The 20,288-nt window shown below is 48.3% G+C and overlaps 2 protein-coding genes across 2 annotated transcripts in view; both read right to left on the bottom strand.

The window, feature by feature from the left end:
• Positions 1-5,127, bottom strand: part of LOC141171879 (uncharacterized) — a 307,194-nt gene extending 302,067 nt beyond the window's left edge. Inside the window, exon 1 of the mRNA XM_073655517.1 lies at positions 5,044-5,127. The gene's annotated coding sequence lies outside the window, so the exon portion shown is untranslated. The remainder of the gene's footprint in view (positions 1-5,043) is intronic.
• The window catches only part of LOC141171888 (gastrula zinc finger protein XlCGF66.1-like), a 469,561-nt gene that overhangs the window by 2,222 nt on the left and 447,051 nt on the right, over positions 1-20,288 (bottom strand). The window lies entirely within an intron of this gene.

Raw genomic sequence — 20,288 nt, 5'->3', positions numbered from 1 at the left:
TGTGGGGGGATGGCGGTACTGTGAGAACACTATACTGTATGTGGGGGGATGGCAGTACTGTGAGAACATTATACTGTATGTGGGGGGATGGCAGTACTGTGAGAACATTATACGGTGTGGGGAAATAGAGGTACTATGAGAGCATTATATTGAGAGGCTTAATGACCGCAGTGGCTCCTGCGACAGACCCCTACTTCAGCTGGATGTGTGTTCTCGGACTGACATTCAGCTGAAGTGCCACAATACACGCTGCTGACCAATCAGAGGCCAGCAGCTGACATCGGCATGTACGCCATTAGGGGGCGCATGGAAGTAACATCATGCTCTCCTGTCGCTTGCAGCTGAAGTCAGCGGCAGCTCCAGAAAAAAGACACCGCGCGGCGAGGGAGCAGAGAGAAGGCGAGTATAATGTTTTGGTTTTTTTAATCAGCGAGTACACGGTGCCCTTGGCCATACTACTATATGTATGGACTATGGGCTGTGCATTATACTACACGGATGACTATAGGCTGTGCATTATACTACATGTATGGACTATGGGCTGTGCATTATACTACATGTGTGGACTATGGGCTGTGCATTATACTACATGTGTGGACTATGGGCAGTGCATTATACTACATGTGTGGACTATGGGCAGTGCATTATACTACATGTGTGGACTATGGGCTGTGCATTATACTACATGTGTGGACTATGGGCTGTGCATTATACTACATGTGTGGACTATGGGCTGTGCATTATACTACATGTGTGGACTATGGGCTGTGCATTATACTACATGTGTGGACTATGGGCTGTGCATTATACTACATGTGTGGACTATGGGCTGTGCATTATACTACATGTAAGAGTGTGGGCTGTGCATTATACTACATGTATGGACTATGGGCTGTGCATTATACTACATGTATGGACTATGGGCTGTGCATTATACTACATGTATGGACTATGGGCTGTGCATTATACTACATGTATAAACTATGGGCTGTGCATTATACTACATGTATGGACTATGGGCTGTGCATTATACTACATGTGTGGACTATGGGCTGTGCATTATACTACATGTATGGACTATGGGCTGTGCATTATACTACATGTGTGGACTATGGGCTGTGCATTATACTACATGTGTGGACTATGGGCTGTGCATTATACTACATGTATGGACTATGGGCTGTGCATTATACTACATGTATGGACTATGGGCTGTGCATTATACTACATGTGTGGACTATGGGCTGTGCATTATACTACATGTATGACTGTGGGCTGTGCATTATACTACATGTATGACTGTGGGCTGTGCATTATACTACACGTACGGACTATGGGCTGTGCATTATACATGTACGGACTATGGGCTGTGCATTATACTACACGTACGGACTATGGGCTGTGCATTATACTGTATGGAGGATTATGAGGAGTGCATTATACTTCGGTTATGGGGCCCCATCACTTCTATGTTCGCCCCTGGTGAGTGTAATAGTTTATTTTTTTCCATACACTAAAGAACAGAGGCAGAACGGGGGACATATACTAGGTTGAGGCCCAGGATAAGGGACATACATATACAGGGGGTACGGAAAGTATTCAGACCAGTTTAAATTTTTCCCTTTTTTTTTTTTTTTCCCAACATCATTTTTATTTGATTTTTCAAAACATAAATACATAACATACATCTAATCTGGTACATAGAGAGGTCAGAGTGCCCGTACACAGACTGGGTCTATAACAACTCTATTCACATATTTAATTGGTATAACAGTACATTTTTCACTCTTTGTTTCATTGCAGCCATTTGGTAAATTCTAAAAAGTTCATTTTTCTCTCATTAATGTACACTCTGCACCCCATCTTGACTGAAAAAAACAGAAATGTAGAAATTTTTGCATTGGTGGACGGCCATTTTCAGGTTTCTCCAGAGATGATCAATTGGGTTTAGGTCAGGGCTCTGGCTGGGCCAGTCAAGAATGGTCACAGAGTTGTTCTGAAACCACTCCTTTGTTATTTTAGCTGTGTGCTTGGGGTCATTGTCTTGTTGGAAGGTGAACCTTCGGCCAAGTCTGAGATCCAGAGCACTCTGGAAGAGGTTTTCATCCAGGATATCTTTGTACTTGGCCGCATTCATGTTTCCTTCAATTGCAACCAGTCGTCCTGTCCCTGCAGCTGAAAAACACCCCCATAGCATGATGCTGCCACCACCATGATTCACTGTTGGGATTGTATTGGGCAGGTGATGAGCAGTGCCTGGTTTTCTCCTCTCATACCGCTTAGGCTGCGTGCCCATGATGCGTTTTTCAAGCGTTTTTGCAGTGGAATTTGCACAGCGTAAACACTTGTAAAACACTTGGTAATCCATCCCCCATGGTCCCCAATGACAATCCGCAATTTCAATACCCATGCTGCTGATTTTTCCGCAGCGTTTTTGATGTGCGGAAAAATTCACAGCATGTTCATTATTTGTGCGTTTACACATGCGGAATTTCCTTCTCAATGCATTAAAAAACACAAGGCAATTCCGCATGTCAAAAACGCGCAAAAAACACGTTTCAAATTCCACACGCATTTTTCCGGGCAAGGGCATGCAGAAATGAAGCGGAAATTTTCCGCTTCATTTCTGCATCGAGGGCACATAGAACTTATTGGTGATAATTCTGAGGCTATCTTCATCTCATCAGACCAAAGAATCTTATTTCTCATAGTCTGGGAGTCCTTCATGTGTTTTTGAGCAAACTCTATGTGGGTTTTCATATGTCTTGCACTGAGGAGAGGCTTCTGTCGGGCCACTCTGCCATAGAGTCCCGACTGGTGGAGGGCTGCAGTGATAGTTGACTTTATGGAACTTTCTCCCATCTCCCTACTGCATCTCTGGAGCTCAGCCACAGTGATCTTGGGGTTCTTCCTTTCCTCAACCAAGGCTCTTCTCCCACAATTGCTGTTTGGCTGGACGGCCAGGTCTAGGAAGACTTCTGGTGGTCCCAAACCTCTTCCATTTAAGGATTATGGAGGCCACTGTGCTCTTAGGAACCTTAAGTAATGCAGAAATTCTTTTGTAACCTTGGCCAGATCTGTGCCTTGCCACAATTCTGTCTCTGGGCTCCTTGGGCAGTTCATTTGAGCTCATGATTCTCATTTGGTCTGACATGCACTGTGAGCTGTGAGGTCTTATATAGACAGGTGTGTGCCTTTCCAAATCAAGTCCTATCAGTTTAATTAAACACAGCTGGACTCCAATGAAGGAGTAGAACCATCTCAAGGAGGATCACAAGGAAATGGACAGAATGTGACTTAAATATGAGTGTCTGAGCAAAGGGCCTGAATACTTATGACCATGCGATATTTCAGTTTTTCTTTAATAAATTTGCAAACATTTCTACATTTCTGTTTTTTTCAGTCAAGATGGGGTGCAGAGTGTACTTTAATGAGAGAAAAAAATAACTTTTTAGAATTTACCAAATAGCTGCAATGAAACAAAGAGAAAAATTTACAGGGGTCTGAATACTTTCCATACCCACTGTATATATCAGGATGGGGGGTGGTCGAAATCTCTCAACAGGTCCTATCAGACCCTAGTTATGCCTCTGATTGTACTGTGTGGGGGGGGGGTGGCGGTACTATGGGGGCATTACACTGTGTGGGGGCATCATACATCCTGCATAAGGGGCACAATGGGGGCATTACACTGTGTGGGGGCATCATACATACTGCATAAGGGGCATAATGGGGGCATTACACTGTGTGGGGGGAATCATACATCCTGCATAAAGGGCATAATGGGGGCATTACACTGTGTGGGGGCATCATACATTTTGCATAAGGGGCATAATGGGGGCATTACACTGTGTGGGGGCATCATGCATACTGCATAAGGGGCATAATGGGGACATCATACATACTGCATAAGGGGCATAATGGGGGCATTACACTGTGTGGGGGCATCATGCATACTGCATAAGGGGCATAATGGGGGCATTACACTGTGTGGGGGCATCATACATCCTGCATAAGGGGCATTACACTGTGTGGGGGCAACATACATCCTGCATAAGGGGCATAATGGAGGCATTACACTGTGTGGGAGCATCATGCATACTGCATAAGGGGCATAATGGGGGCATTACACTGTGTGGGGGCATCATACATCCTGCATAAGGGGCATTACACTGTGTGGGGGCAACATACATCACGTATAAGGGGCATAATGGGGGCATTACACTGTGTGGGGGGCATCATACATACTGCATAAGGGGCATAATGGGGGCATTACACTGTGTGGGGGCATCATACATACTGCATAAGGGGCATAATGGGGGCATTACACTGTGTGGGGCATCATACATACTGCATAAGGGGCATAATGGGGGCATTACACTGTGTGGGGGGCATCATACATACTGCATAAGGGGCATAATGGGGGCGTTACACTGTGTGGGGGGCATCATACATACTGCATAAGGAGCATAATGGGGGCATCATACATCCTGCATAAGGGGCATAATGGGGGCATTACACTGTGGGGGGCATCATACATCCTGCATAAGGGGCATTACACTGTGGGGGGCATCATACATACTGCATAAGGGGCATTACACTGTGTGGGGCATCATACATACTGCATAAGGGGCATAATGGGGGCATTACACTGTGTGGGGGGCATCATACATACTGCATAAGGGGCATAATGGGGGCATTACACTGTGGGGGGCATCATACATACTGCATAAGGGGCATAATGGGGGCATTACACTGTGGGGGGCATCATACATCCTGCATAAGGGGCATAATGGAGGCATTACACTGTGTGGGGGCATCATACATCCTGTATAATGGGGGCATTACACTGTGGGGGTCCTGTACTATTAGAACAATACGTCTCCTCCCTTCCTGTCTCCATAGTTGGGTCGTATGTATCTATTACAGGAAACAGAACAGAAACCTTATGATTCTTATAAAGGGGCAACACAAGACCCCCAAAGAGCCTCCGTGCTGAAGGGGTTAATGCCCCCTGTGCCCAGTAATGGGGTCTCCACATACCTCCACCTGCAGAGCCGCCACCACATATATGGCTGCTGTGTGCGCACAGGAGCTGTGATGAGGTCACAGGAGGGGAGGAGTCAGGGGTCACATGATCAGGGGCCTCAGTGGATGCAGGACTCTGCTGTGCTGGTTGTCATGGTGCTGGATGAGCTGAAGTTTATGTGTGGGGTCAGGAGGGGTTTACAGTGTGGATGTAGCAGAGCCGCGTGTGTACGAGGTGTACGGAGCGGAGCCGCGCGTGTGCGAGGTGTACGGAGCGGAGCCGCGCGTGTGCGAGGTGTACGGAGCGGAGCCGCGCGTGTGCGAGGCGTACGGAGCGGAGCCGCGCGTGTGCGAGGCGTACGGAGCGGAGCCGCGCGTGTGCGAGGCGTACGGAGCGGAGCCGCGCGTGTGCGAGGCGTACGGAGCGGAGCCGCGCGTGTGCGAGGCGTACGGAGCGGAGCCGCGCGTGTGCGAGGCGTACGGAGCGGAGCCGCGCGTGTGCGAGGCGTACGGAGCGGAGCCGCGCGTGTGCGAGGCGTACGGAGGGGAGCCGCGCGTGTGCGAGGCGTACGGAGCGGAGCCGCGCGTGTGCGAGGCGTACGGAGCGGAGCCGCGCGTGTGCGAGGCGTGTGGAGCCGCGCGTGTACGAGGCGTGCGGAGCGGAGCCGCGCGTGTACGAGGCGTGCGGAGCGGAGCCGCGCGTGTACGAGGCGTGCGGAGCGGAGCCGCGCGTGTGCGAGGCGGAGCCGCGTGTGTACGAGGCGGAGCCGCGTGTGTACGAGGTGTACCTAGCGGAGCCGCGTGTGTACGAGGTGTACGGAGCAGAGCCGCGTGTGTACGAGGTGTACGGTGCTGAGGTTTTAATCTATAATCTTGTTCTGCCCTTTGGATTCTCCAATGCACCAACAGGATTTCACGACTTTCTGAATGATATTTCTCTGATTACATCGTGAGATTTGTTGTGATTTATCTTGATGATAGAATTTTCTCTCCTGATTTGGATTCTCACCAGGAACATGTCCATCTTGTATTAGAAAGGTTGAGGGAGAATTCTTTCTTTGTTACATTTGAGAAATGTTTTTTTTCTGTTCAGGAAGTTTCATTCCCGGGGGTAATTTTATCGGCTGATGGTTTACGATGGATCCTGGGAAGGTGAAAGCCATAATAGATTGGGTCCAACCTAGTGACCTGAAAGTGTTGCAACATTTTGTAGGATTCGCCAACTATTATAGGAAATTCTTTAGTTTTTTTTTCTCAGATTAATGACCTCACACGTAAGGGGGCAGATCTCAAGGTTTGGTCACCGGATGCTATTGGGGCTTTTGAACAATTGAAGGAGTGTTTTATGTCTGCTCCTGTTCTAATCAAACCCGATCTCCAAGAACCATTCATTGTGGAGGTGGATGCTTCGGAGGTCGGGGTCGGTGCCGTTTTGTGTCAATGTTCCAAGACTCTGACCAATTTGCAGCCATGTGCTTTTTTTATCAAGAAAATTTTCATCTGCTGAAATAAATTATATGGTTGGGAATTGTGAGTTACTCACTGTTAAATTAGCCTTTAAAGTTTGAAGACATTTTCTGGAGGGAGAAGTTCATCAAATCACTGTGGTCACTGACCAAATGTCACGCTGTCTCAACGTACAGGAGGTCAGGGGCCTGAGCTGACCCTAAACGGGGGCCCTGACTAATCCCTCAACCTGGAGGTACTGTTAATGGTACAGAGGTCCAGGCCGCCAGCATAACCCTAAACTCCTGAATATCCCTGAACCTCAGTAATCTAGTCCTGAGAAGGACACCGATCACAACAATGGGGAACAGGATAGAAAATGCCCAAACACAGTACTAAACAAACGAGACAGTACACGTGGAAAACCAAAAACCACCTTGCATACAAAAACTCACACCACAATTACAGAGGGAACAACAACAGGTTAGGCGATAAATGATAAAGGGAGGAAGGGAAGAAACCACACCGTATACTCTTCGCTCCGAACTCCACCAAACAACGATCCGCTCTGAAGGTCTGCAAGAAATGCTTTCACCGACAACTTCCCTATCAGACCAGCAGGTATTTGAAGGAATCCCAATCCAGCAGCATTAACTGCAGCTGGGCGAGGCTGAGCCTCATCAAGCACAGAGGGAGAGAATTAACTCCCTCACTACCAAAACACAAAGCACCAAAAACTCAGCTGCGAGAAGTCAGGCTGTGTAGTCACGACGATCTTCGTGGCGACACACCCGTGACAGTATCCCCCCTTCTACGAGGGGCCTCCGGACCCTCAGGGCCAGGTTTATCCGGGTGAGTCGTGTGGAAGGCCCGAATTAACCGGTCTGCGTTAATATCTGACGCAGGAGCCCACATTCTCTCCTCAGGACCATACCCTTTCCAATGAACCAGGTACTGAAGGGACCGGCGACTAAAACGTGAATCGATGACTTTAGATACCTGAAACTCCAAATTTCCATTGACCACCACTGGAGGAGGAGGTAAAGGTGACGGTATCATTGGCGCCACATACCTCTTAAGCAAAGATCTGTGGAACACGTTGTTAAAGGACGAGGTATTCCCTCCAAAAATATCAGTAATTAATGGGGGAACTCTCCTACTCCTCTATTGAGGTCCGATATTAACTATTAACATCAAACTTGATTATTAATAATTAATATCCACTAACGTTATCTGTGCCTTATACTATACACCAACTGAGACAAAACCGTGTGCTAATAAAAGGTATTTATTACACAAAAGTCTGCAGTTAATATACTACTATTTATCCCATTAACACAGTACACAATAATAATAACAATATACAATTCCCAATTACCTATTTTCCACCCATGTTTCCTAATCACTCATGCAATATCAGCCCACCCAACTATACTAACTTTCCCTATATACAGTATATATATATATATATACACAAGGATAGTAAGGTTAGTACAATGTATGTAGGGCTAGTAAGTAAAGAGTTACAGGGGAAGAGAGATACTCAGCCATGTGTTATGTCCATCTCTCCATCTCTCCATCCAAAGAGCAAAGAAACAGCACATGAGTGCTCTGGGGTTTTTTAGTCCTGCACAGGAAATGAGGTGGTATTCCCCGCCCACTGGCTAAGGTCTTTGTACATGTCCAGCCATACTCGCAAAACCTGTTTTAGTACATGGCTGGACAGTTTGTTGATCCTGCCCCCAACAGCAGCAAACAGACTGAAACACATAAGGAGATGGGGGCCAATATATACATGTACACTTATCTGCAAGCATGGCTAGCATACAGATACATATATACATGTACAACCTAGGACACTTCCCTTTACACACGTTATGAATTTTAAACGTAGGGGGGAGGTCGACGGAATGCCACCGGATTAATTATAGAACTGATCCTGTACGGCCCGATGAACCTGGGACCCAGTTTCCAGGAGGGAACCGTGAGTTTTATATTCTTAGTAGACAACCATACCCGATCGTTCACACTTAGGTCCGGACCAGACACTCTCCTCCTATCAGCCATACGTTTGTATCGGTTCCCCATAGCACACAGATTATTCAGTACCCCTCTCCACACTGAAGCGAGTGATGACGAAAATCGTTCCTCCTCAGGAACCCCCGAAGAGCCCCCTCTACTGAAAGTACAAAACTGGGGGTGAAAACCATATGCCCCAAAAACGGGGACTTACCAGTGGATTCGCTCCGCCTATTATTAAGAGCAAACTCCGCCAGAGGTAAGAAAGAAGCCCAGTCCTCCTGGTTCTCTGACACAAAACACCGGAGATATGTCTCCAAACTCTGGTTCAGACGTTCCGTCTGACCATTGGTCTGAGGATGAAAAGCCGATGAGAACGATAAATGCATCCCCCGCCGAATACAAAAAGCCTTCCAGAATTTGGACACAAACTCAGACCCCCGATCCGACACCACATCGGAGGGTACCCCGTGAAGCCTCACAATCTCTCCAATGAACACCTGCGCAAGAGTTTTAGCATTAGGAAGAGCGATAAAATGTGCCATCTTGCTGAACCTGTCTACTACAACTAGTATGACCGTTTTACCCGAGGACGGCGGGAGGTCCGTAATAAAGTCCATAGACAGATGAGTCCAAGGACGCTCCGGGATCTTCAAAGGTAAGAGGGCCCCAGACGGATGGGTATGTGGGGTCTTAGAGCGTGCACAAACCCCACAGGACGCAACAAAAGTTACCACCTCCTTATGTAAGTTAGGCCACCAAAACCGACGCGAGAGGAGATCCACAGTTGCTTTACTTCCTGGGTGTCCTGCCAAAGCTGAGTTATGGTGTGCCTCGATCACCTTTTGTCGTAGCTGATCTGGAACAAACAGTCTCCCTGGAGGTCCAACAGGGGCGTCCCCCTGAGCCTCCAATACCTCCTCCTCAAGCTCAGAGCATACTGCCGACACCACCACCCCCTCTTGAAGGATAGGAACTGGATCATCCGTATTCCCGGCCCCAGGGAAACTACGAGATAAGGCATCAGCCTTCACATTTTTTGACCCAGGACGATATGTAACGACAAAATTAAACCTGGTAAAAAACAATGACCACCTGGCTTGTCTGGGATTCAGACGTTTTGCGTACTCCAGATATAGCAGGTTCTTGTGATCGGTGACCGGATGGACTGCCCCCTCCAAAAAATGACGCCACTCCTCAAAAGCTAACTTAATGGCCAAGAGTTCCCTATTGCCGACATCGTAATTTCTCTCAGCGGACGACAATTTTTTGGAGAAAAAAGCGCATGGACGCCACTTACCAGGGGACGAACCTTGTGATAAAACTGCTCCCACCCCTACCTCAGAAGCATCTACCTCTACAATGAACGGCTGTGACGCATCAGGTTGAATGAGTATGGGTGCCGAGGCAAAACATTTTTTCAAGGAGGAGAATGCTTGACAAGCCTTGTCAGACCACCTAGAAAAATCCGTCCCCTTTTTTGTCATGTCTGTGAGAGGTTTAACCATGGATGAGAAATTACGAATGAATTTCCGGTAATAATTAGCAAACCCCAGGAAACGTTGTAGTGCCTTAAGATTCTCTGGCAGATCCCACTCCAGAACTGCCCGCACTTTCCCTGGGTCCATACGAAAACCGGACGCTGACACCAGGAAACCTAAAAACTGGAGTTCCTGTACGGCCAACACACACTTCTCCCATTTGGCGTACAGTTTATTATCCCGCAAGATCTGTAACACCTGCCTAACATGCTCCTGATGAGACACAAGATCAGGCGAGTAAATTAAGATGTCATCCAGATATATGACCACAAATTGACCCACCAGGCGGCGAAAAATGTCATTAACAAAGTGTTGGAACACCGCCGGGCATTAGTCAGACCGAATGGCATGACAAGGTTCTCATAATGCCCCTCCGGAGTGTTAAACGCCGTCTTCCACTCATCCCCCTCCTTCATCCTAATCAGATTGTACGCCCCCCTGAGATCCAACTTAGAGAACCACTTGGCGCCCACGATCTGATTAAAGAGATCAGGGATAAGTGGGAGTGGATACGGATCTCGGACCGTAATCCGATTAAGTTCACGGAAATCCAGGCAAGGGCGTAGGCCTCCATCTTTCTTCTTCACAAAGAAGAACCCCGCGGCCACCGGGGAAGATGAAGGTCTAATATGCCCCTTAGCCAGACTCTCTGAAATATAATCCTTCATGGCCTGCTTTTCCGGACCAGATAGGTTATACAACCTAGATTTAGGTAAATTGGCCCCAGGAAGCAATTTTACAGAACAGTCATACACGCGATGAGGAGGTAGTTCCTGACACCCTTTCTCCGAGAATACATCCTCAAAGTCCGCCAGAAATGGAGGTAAGACCCTAGGAGTGACAGCACCGATGACCGTATTCATGCAGTTTTTATTACAGAATTCACTCCATTGGCTTATCTCCCTGGATTGCCAATTAATAACCGGATTATGCTTAGTTAACCAAGGAAGGCCCAACACAATAGGAGTGGGAGGAACCTCCAACACGTAACAAGACAACAGTTCTTTATGTATTGCCCCCACTTGAAGATTTACGTTATGCACCACTTGCAAAAAACTTCCCTGACCGAGAGGCCTGGCGTCGATCGAAAATATGGGGATGGGTTTAGCCAACATTTTCAATAGCATACCTTGAACCCGGGCAAACCGAGCGTCCACCAGATTAGCCCCGGCCCCACTATCTAGAAGAACAGATATCCTCTCAGTTCTCGTACCCACCACCACCTCCACCGGCACGAGAAACTGAGACGAACCTAGGGACGAAATACCTACTCCCAGATTGCCGTCCACCACACAACCTGGGATCAACAGTTTTCCGACGACTCTTTACTCTGCAAAGGACGGGATGGACACCCCCCAATAAAATGTCCCTTTCTCCTGCAGAAGAAGCACCTTCCAGTCTTGTGGCGCACCGCCGGTCCCCTCCCCCGGAATGATGTCCCTCCTAACTGCATAGGCTCCTCAGGACTGACCAGGGGAACCTCCATATGAGGGGACCTTGTAGGAGGTGGAGTCATCACAGGGAACGGAGTTATCCCGCACCTCTCCCGAAGCCGTCTGTCAATGCGAATAGCAAGGGCCATAGCGGCTTCCAGTGAGGCGGGAGGATCATACTGTGCCAACACATCCTTTAATTTGTCAGATAACCCTTGACAAAACTGGCTCCTAAGAGCCGGGTCATTCCACTGGGTGTCCGTGGCCCACCTACGGAACTCCGAACAGAATTCCTCCGCCGGACGATCTCCCTGGTGGATCCTACGTAACTTAGATTCAGCAAGGGAGATCCGATCCGGGTCATCATATACGAGTCCCAGAGCAGCGAAGAACCTATCCACTGACTGGAGAGCCGGGGAGCCCGGGGGAAGAGAGAATGCCCAAGATTGTGGGTCCCCTTGTAGGAGCGAGATGACAATTCCCACCCTTTGCTCCTCACTCCCCGATGACCGAGGCCGCAGCCGAAAGTACAACATGCATGCCTCCCGGAAAACAAAAAACTTGTCCCGCCCCCCAGTGAACCTGTCAGGGAGAGCTACTTTAGGTTCTGGTCCGGCTTGCTCCTGGGGATACAAAACCTTGGACTTAACGTCCACCAGCTCCATGGACAAACTCTGCAACTGCCGAGCTAGACTGGCTACTGGATCCATGGTGGCTGGAGAGAATTTTTTTTTTTTGTGTCGGTCGGTGAAAATGTCACGCTGTCTCAACGTACAGGAGGTCAGGGGCCTGAGCTGACCCTAAACGGGGGCCCTGACTAATCCCTCAACCTGGAGGTACTGTTAATGGTACAGAGGTCCAGGCCGCCAGCGTAACCCTAAACTCCTGAATATCCCTGAACCTCAGTAATCTAGTCCTGAGATGGACCCCGATCACAACAATGGGGAACAGGATAGAAAATGCCCAAACACAGTACTAAACAAACGAGACAGTACAAGGGGAAAACCAAAAACCACCTTGCATACAAAAACTCACACCACAATTACAGAGGGAACAACAACAGGTTAGGAGATAAATGATAAAGGGAGGAAGGGAAGAAACCACACCGCATACTCTTCGCTCAGAACTCCACCAAACAACGATCCGCTCTGAAGGTCTGCAAGAAATGCTTTCACTGACAACTTCCCTATCAGACCAGCAGGTATTTGAAGGAATCCCAATCCAGCAGCATTAACTGCAGCTGGGCGAGGCTGAGCCTCATCAAGCACAGAGGGAGAGAATTAACTCCCTCACTACCAAAACACAAAGCACCAAAAACTCAGCTGCGAGAAGTCAGGCTGTGTAGTCGCGACGATCTTCGTGGCGACACACCCGTGACACCAGAAGAATTTAGCGTATATTGAATCAGCTAAATGGCTAACTCCTAGACAGGCCAGAGGGCCCTTATTTTTCTCTGGATTCAATTTCTCTATCACTTTCAAACCGGGATCCAAGCAGTTTTAGTTCTGTTTCTCCTCCAAAACCTCCATTCTCCCTGAGAGCATTGTGGTTTCTGTGATATCCTTGAAGGTTGAAGCTGAGACCCGTGAAGTCCTATCGTTTGCTCTTTTCGCCATGCCTAGGTCCAAATTATTTGTAGCTGTGTATCTAAGATTGCAGCTGTTGCAGGAGTTTCATGATTTAATCATGAGTGGTCATCCGCGGTTCACAGCTATGCAGAAAGCTATTACTAGCCTTTTTTGGTGGCCATCTATGTATAATTATATTAAAGATTTTGTATCTGCTCGTGAAGTTTGCGCACATGCTAAAGTCTGTCATAACAGTCCGGTCGGGGAATTGGCTCCATTGCAATTCCAGAAAGACAGTGAACTCATCTGTCCATGGATTTCATCACAGATTTGCCTCTGTCTGGTGGGAAGACTGTCTTTGGGTGGTCGTTGACTGATTCATTAAACGGACTCATTTTTTTCCTTTGTCAGAGGATTACCTAATGCAGAGACATTCTCCAGGTTATTTATTTCTCATAAAGTAAGGCTACATGGGATCCCTCTTAACACTGTGTTTGATAGGGGAGTGCAATTTGTCTCCAAATTCTGTAGAGATTTTTGTAAGAAACTGGGAATTCATTTATTTTCCTGTGCCTACCACCCTGAAACCAATGGTCAGACAGAAAGGACTAATCAATATCTGTAACAAATTTTAAGGTGTTTTGTTGTGACTTCATTCTTACTTCTTGCTGAGTTTGCCTTTAAGGCCGCCGCCCCACTATTAGTATTTGGCCAGTATTTTTTCTCAGGAGTGGTAGCCAAAACCAGGAGTGGGTGATAAATGTAGAATTGGTGACTTGAGTCTATTATATCTTTTCTCGGATTGTTCCTCTCCTGGTTTTGGCTCCCACTCCCGAGGAAAAATGCTGACCAAATACTGACAGTGGATCTGTGGCCTAACAGTCGTATCAGTCAGTCTGCTGGAACCTCACCATTTTATTGTAATTATGGTGATCATCCCCATTTTTTTTAATTTTCCTTTCTCTTTTCTGTTTGCCCGAATGGCCATTTCTCCCCTCGTATTAAGTACTCCCTAGTCCTTAGTATGGTCTTTGAAAGGAATAAGTCAGCTAGAGATAGTCGCCATCATGCTCTCCAGAGACCCCCAAGCATCCCCAAGGAATAATCATAAATCATCGGCAAACAATGACACATTCTCTTCCTTGGTCCCATATTTAAATCCATTTATCTTAGACATTTTACTAATTACTGCCATAAGAGGTTCAGTTGCTATTGAAAACAATAAGAGAGACAGGGGCTCTCTTATTGCCATAGCGCCATTCACTGTTATTTTAACGTTGAGTCCGAAAAAAGCAATTGCCCCCATTATATAAATTTGTCACCAAAGCCCATCTACTGCAATGTAGCTCACAAATATTGCCATTCTACACTGTCAAAGGCCTTAGCAGTGTCCAAAGACAGGATCCCCCTTTGACCAATATTTTCAGCCCTTGCTTGTATATTAATATAAAGCCTTCTGAGATTGATCGTGGTGGACATATAAGGCATAAACCCAGACTGATCGGGGTGTATTTGTGACGCTCGCAGCCCTGCCCTGGGAAGATGGGGGTACTCGGAGCCGGGTCAGATGTTGAGGGGATGCAGCCGTGGCCTGGACCCGTTCCGTGCCCAGGGCCCTCACATTAAAAAAAAGATGTAAGGGCTTTCAGGGTTGAGTGGTATTATCGACTACGCCACCTGTGGTGTCTGGTGATGCGCCACCAGCGCTGCTAGCAGTCCTCTGAGGCTGGATGTAGTGGCAGCAGGCGATGTTATAACTCAACACAGGCGGAGCTGGGCCTCAGGGCAGATGTAACAGAAGGATGGGGAGAGTAGTCCTGGGTCACTCAGGTGCTGTGTGGTGCAACGCAGAAATGAAGGAACCAGAGGCCATAGGGATAGTATTCCAGGTCTTTTACTCACAGTTCTTTTAAGCAGCAGCAAGGCTTCTCCCTGCTCCTCACGGTTCACTGCGGCCACTAGGGATTAGGGCTCAGCGCACCCAAGGAATTCAGGTACTTTGATCAGGACCCTCCGAGTGTTCCTAACAGTCCCCTTTGAACCTCTCCTGTGTGTGTGCATGCAAAGGCTGGGTCCCACTGGATAAACGCAGGTAGAGGGGTACAGGTGGCGTAGGCTGCTCCGTCTGTATCCCTCCCGGGATCCACTAAGCCTCCTGGCTTTTCTGACTGAGACATGAAGTAACAAAGTCAGATATCGGGGGCTGGTCACCCCTCTTGCAGCAGGAGTCCCTCTGGCAGGCCAGAATGGAGAGTACAGTTGGCGTACGCTGCTCTGTCCGTGCTCCCTGGGATCCTTTTGCTTGTGGAGCTGTCACTAAAGTTCCCAACCTTCTCAAGCAAGGGAACTTGACCGGGGTAGAGACTCTGTTAACTCCTTCCCGCTCCTCGTGTCAAGGTCAGGGCACGAGGACCGTGTATCTTCAGCACACTGCAGGCTCCTACACAAGGCCACTGTCAGCTGCAAAGACCACAATCAAAGAACCTTGTGCTTAAGATGGCTGGGTAATATATATGAAACTATGTGTGTAACTAAAAGTGTGTTCTACCCTTCACCCACTACATGGTTCCCCTATCTTTTGGTTCCCCCACTTGTGATCCTGCTGAGGCAGCACTATGGTGCATACTTGCCTCCCATAGGTCAGGAGTGTGTAGTGTTGAATGTAGATTCAGGGTCCTGACCAGTGCACCTTCCTTACCTGGGTGAGGAGACACTACACCTGCTGACAGGCTGCAGTATCCCCCCTTGTGGCGACCGAACCCTCAGGGGCGCCACATATTATTGAGGTTACTTTTGAGAGTCTGTTAGCAAGAAGTTTGACGAGGTTACAGCATTTCCTACGACTTTTATCAGGCAGGTCTGTGCTCTTAAATAGATAGATTGTGGGAGTAAAGACTAATTGTAATTGCAGTCCTTTTCAGGACTAGGTTACATCAGTTCCTATCAGTTTTTGCCAGGCAGGTCTGTGCCAGTGCTGTGCAAGTTTTTTTCCCAGCATTTGGCTGAATCTAGCAAAGCTAATCCTTTTTGGCCTATTGCAGAGTGTGCTAGTCAGTGGAGTAGCCTATCTGTGTTGCAAGCTACACCACCTGTGTATAGAATACCAATTTTTTTACTGCACCTAGTGAAGTAAAATCTTTTGGGCATAGCATCATTCTATTAGTCCATCTATACTGACCTCCATCAGGTTGCAAATTGAATATAATTTTTTTCTGCATCTAGCTCTGAAAAAATATTTGGGCTTCTAGCAGTGTGTGGGACTTGTTCTATTAGTCCATCTATACTGACCTCCATCAGGCTGCAAATTCAAAATAATTTTTTGTCTGCATCTAGCTCTGAAAAAATATTTGGCCTTCTAGCAGTGTGTGGGACTTTCTCTATTAGTCCATCTATACTGACCTCCATCAGGTTGCAAACTGAATATATTTTTTTTCTGCATCTAACCCAGCCAATAGTTTTGGCCTAATACCACAGTTTGGCCACTCAGCTCTGCTCGGTTCCCATCCATTGTTTTTTTGTGCAAACAACTCCAGAGTTGTGAATTAGTTAACCACCAAAATGAGTGGAAAAAGGCCTGCTGCTGGTGGAAAGGGGAATAGGCGTGTTGGGAAGGGGAAAAAAGGTTGTGTCCGTGGGGTAGGTGTTAAAGCAACAGTAACATCTGCAGAAGAAAGACCATCTTCCAGCCAAACTAAAATGTCTACTTCTTTTAGCGGACAATGTGATAAGATCCCTTTCTTACGGCCACGCCAATCACTACAAATTCCAGATGAGGCACAAAAACAGCAGGTGCTTCAACGGATATCAAGTGCTCCTTTAAGTCGGCTCTCCTCCACATCAACTTCAACATCACAAATACTCTAGTCCTCAGAGGTGTCACCCCAATCGCACTTGCTTCCTCACAGCTCCCAAATCTCCAGCTGCCCGTCTGAGTATGAGGTAGAACAGATGGTTGAGTCTGCAGAGCTGTTTACTCATACTATAGCCTGGGAATCAGAGGTCGACTCCAGCGCTTCTGTGAATCCAGACGAGGAAATGATCTGCACTGATGCCCAGAATCTTTATGAGTCGGATCCAGGACCAGACGCAGAAGGTTCTGACCATAATGTAGACCCTCATTCCCAAACTGTAACTCCTGTTGGTGGAGACAATGAGGAAGACGATGATGAGACTCAAATACCTGATTGGAGCGACAACTTTAGTTTTTTGTCAGGGCAGGAACAGGTTGGCTCTGAGGACGACGGGTGTGATAACGCACAGGGTGATGATGATGAGGTTGGAGATCCCACTTACTGTCAACCCACAGTCAGCCAAGAGATGAGGTCAGCAGAGGAGGTGGAGGAAGATGCTAGTGACGACGAGGTCAGGTTGCGCCTTCCTGGACAGAGACGTAGTACTGGAAGCACGTCAACAACTGCATCCTCAAACACAACTCTGCCTCTCACCACAAGTCGTGGTGGCTCTTCAGGTCGCATGGGTGCTAAGCCTTGCATAGCCTGGGCATTTTTTCAGATCGATAAAGATGACCCAACTCGTGTTATCTGTAACGTTTGTCAGCAAAAGCTAAGTAGAGGCCAAAAAATACATAGTTTGAGTACTTCATGCATGAACCGGCACATGGACATGAAGCATAAGTTGCAGTGGGAAGCTCAGTGTGCTACAATGCGGCCTAGCCGGCCGGGCCAACCGCCGTCTGCCATATCTTGTGCATCCGCGGCCTCTTCATCCTCTGTGACTGGGGGGACAGCAGTCACACCTGTTTTGGGGCGCAGACCTGCCACCTCTTTACCCGCAACAGCCAGCGTGATTGGCAGGTCATCATTTTCTTTTGAGGTGGTAACACCAGCTGGTGTTGAGCACTGTCCGACATCGATAGCACCACCTTTGGATCAAGGCAACCTAACATGTCCGCCTGCATCTTCCTCACAGACCGGCAGTTTGCCGGGGACACCCTTATCAACCCCGTCTAAGCACAATAGCCAGCCCTCGGTCCCTCAGATGTGGACAAGTAAAAGACCATTTCCTCCTAGCCATGAGAAAGCTAAGAGGTTGAATTTCACCATCTGCAAGCTCTTGGCTACAGAAATGCTGCCTTTCCGCCTGGTGGACACAGAGGATTTTCGAGACCTTATGTCCGTCGCAGTGCCCCAGTACCAGATGCCCAGTCGGCACTACTTCTCAAAGAAAGGTGTGCCTGCGCTCCACCAGCATGTCGCACACAACATCACCGCTTCTTTGAGAAACTCTGTGTGTGACAGGGTGCATTTCACCACAGACACTTGGACGAGTAGGCATGGACAGGGGCGTTACATGTCGCTGACTGGGCACTGGGTAACTATGGTGACAGCAGGACAAGGGGCTGCTGTCCAAGTCTTGCCGTCCCCACGAGTTGTGCGTCAATCCTCTTTATGTCAAAGTTCCTCCACTGCTTCTGCCTCCTCAACCTCCTCTCGGTCTTCCACCTGCACCCAAAGCCTGTCTGGTCATGCCACAAGCTTTCTAACTGCGCAGAAGGGATCCTGCACACCTCCTTGCTATGCTGGCAATAGGGCTCAACGTCATCAGGCGGTTTTTACTTTGAAATGTCTGGGAAATGTGAGTCACACAGCTGAGGAGTTGTGGTCAGCTCTGGAGAACCAATTTCATGAATGGTTGTCTCCACTGGACCTGAAACCAGGGAAGGCCGTGTGCGACAATGCTGCAAACCTGGGTGCGGCCCTTCACCGGGGCAATGTCACACACGTGCCTTGTATGGCTCACGTGTTGAACCTGGTTGTCCAGCAATTTTTAGCCCACTATCCCAGACTAGATGGCCTTCTGCAGAGGGCACGGTCGCTGTGTGCTCACTTCCGCCGTTCGCATCCCGCAGCTCAGCGACTTACATCTCTACAGAAGTCGTTGGGCCTGCCACTTCACCGGCTAAAATGCGATGTGCCTACCCGGTGGAATTCAACTCTGCACATGTTGCAGCGACTGTGGCAGCACCGACAAGCCCTGGTGCAATACGTTCTGACGTATAGCCTGGGCCAACGAGATCCAGAGGTGGGGCAAATCACGCTGGAGGAGTGGTCTCAGATCAGGGACCTATGCACCCTTCTGCACAGTTTTGAAATGGCGACGAAGATGTTTAGTGCTGACGATACCATTATCAGCATGACTATTCCGGTGATTTACATGCTGGAGCACATGGTAAACAGAATTCGGAGTCAGGTGGTGGCACAAGAGGAGGTGGAGGAAGTAGAGGAGGAGGAGTTGTATGCGGAAGGGCTAACATCTGCAAGGTCCAGACGGTCGGCAGCACCAAGGCGGCAGGCATGTGAGGGTGGGGGAGATGGTTTTACCAGGGCGCATGGTAGCAGCCAAACTAGTGAGGAAGGTGCAGGAGCCCAGGAAGAAGTGGAGGACGAACTGATGGAAGACTCATCAGATGAGGGAGACCTTGATCACATTTCTGTTGTGCGAGGTTGGGGGGAGAGGACAGAGGAAGGAAGCATGATTGTTACCTCGCCACCAACACAACAGGGACTTGGTGCTCCTGGATGCGCAACACACATGAGTGCCTTCTTGCTGCACTACCTGCAACATGACCCTCGAATTGTGAGAATTAGAAATAATCCTGACTACTGGGTTGCCACACTGTTAGATCCCCGGTACAAAAGTAAATTTGCAGAAATTATTCCTGCCGTAGAAAGGGATGCACGCATGCAGGAGTATCAGCAGAGACTGTTGCAGAATCTTACATGTGCTTTTCCACAAAACACCAGTGGTGCACGTAGTGAATCTCACAGTTCCAACTTGCCAACCGTGGGACCGTCAAGTGTTCAGCACTCAAACCGTAACAGAACCACAGTATCTGCTGGTAACATCAATTTTGCGGAATCATTTCACCACTTTTTTAGCCCATCCTTTGCAAGGCCACAGGAGACAAGAAGTCTGACACATAGTCAACGCCTAGAGACGATGGTACAGGAGTATCTCCAAGTAAACATTGAAGCCATGACTGTGTCACTGGACCCTTGCTCTTTTTGGGCTTCCAATCTGGATAAATGGCCGGAGCTAGCCACTTACGCCTTGGAGATCTTGTCATGCCCCGCAGCCAGCGTTCTGTCTGAACGTGTGTTCAGCGCTGCTGGTGGTGTGCTGACAGATAAGCGCACGCGGCTCTCCACTGATAATGTAGACAGACTCACGTTCATAAAGATGAACAAATCATGGATCCGAAACGACTTTTCTACCCCTGTGTCATCCTGGGG

Source organism: Phyllobates terribilis, unplaced genomic scaffold, assembly GCF_046119375.1.
Source record: "Phyllobates terribilis strain yellow unplaced genomic scaffold, ASM4611937v1 Scaffold_12__6_contigs__length_324123572, whole genome shotgun sequence".
Taxonomy (NCBI): domain Eukaryota; kingdom Metazoa; phylum Chordata; class Amphibia; order Anura; family Dendrobatidae; genus Phyllobates; species Phyllobates terribilis.
Note: the sequence above shows the minus strand (reverse complement) of the source record. Positions and strands in the feature narration are given on the sequence as shown.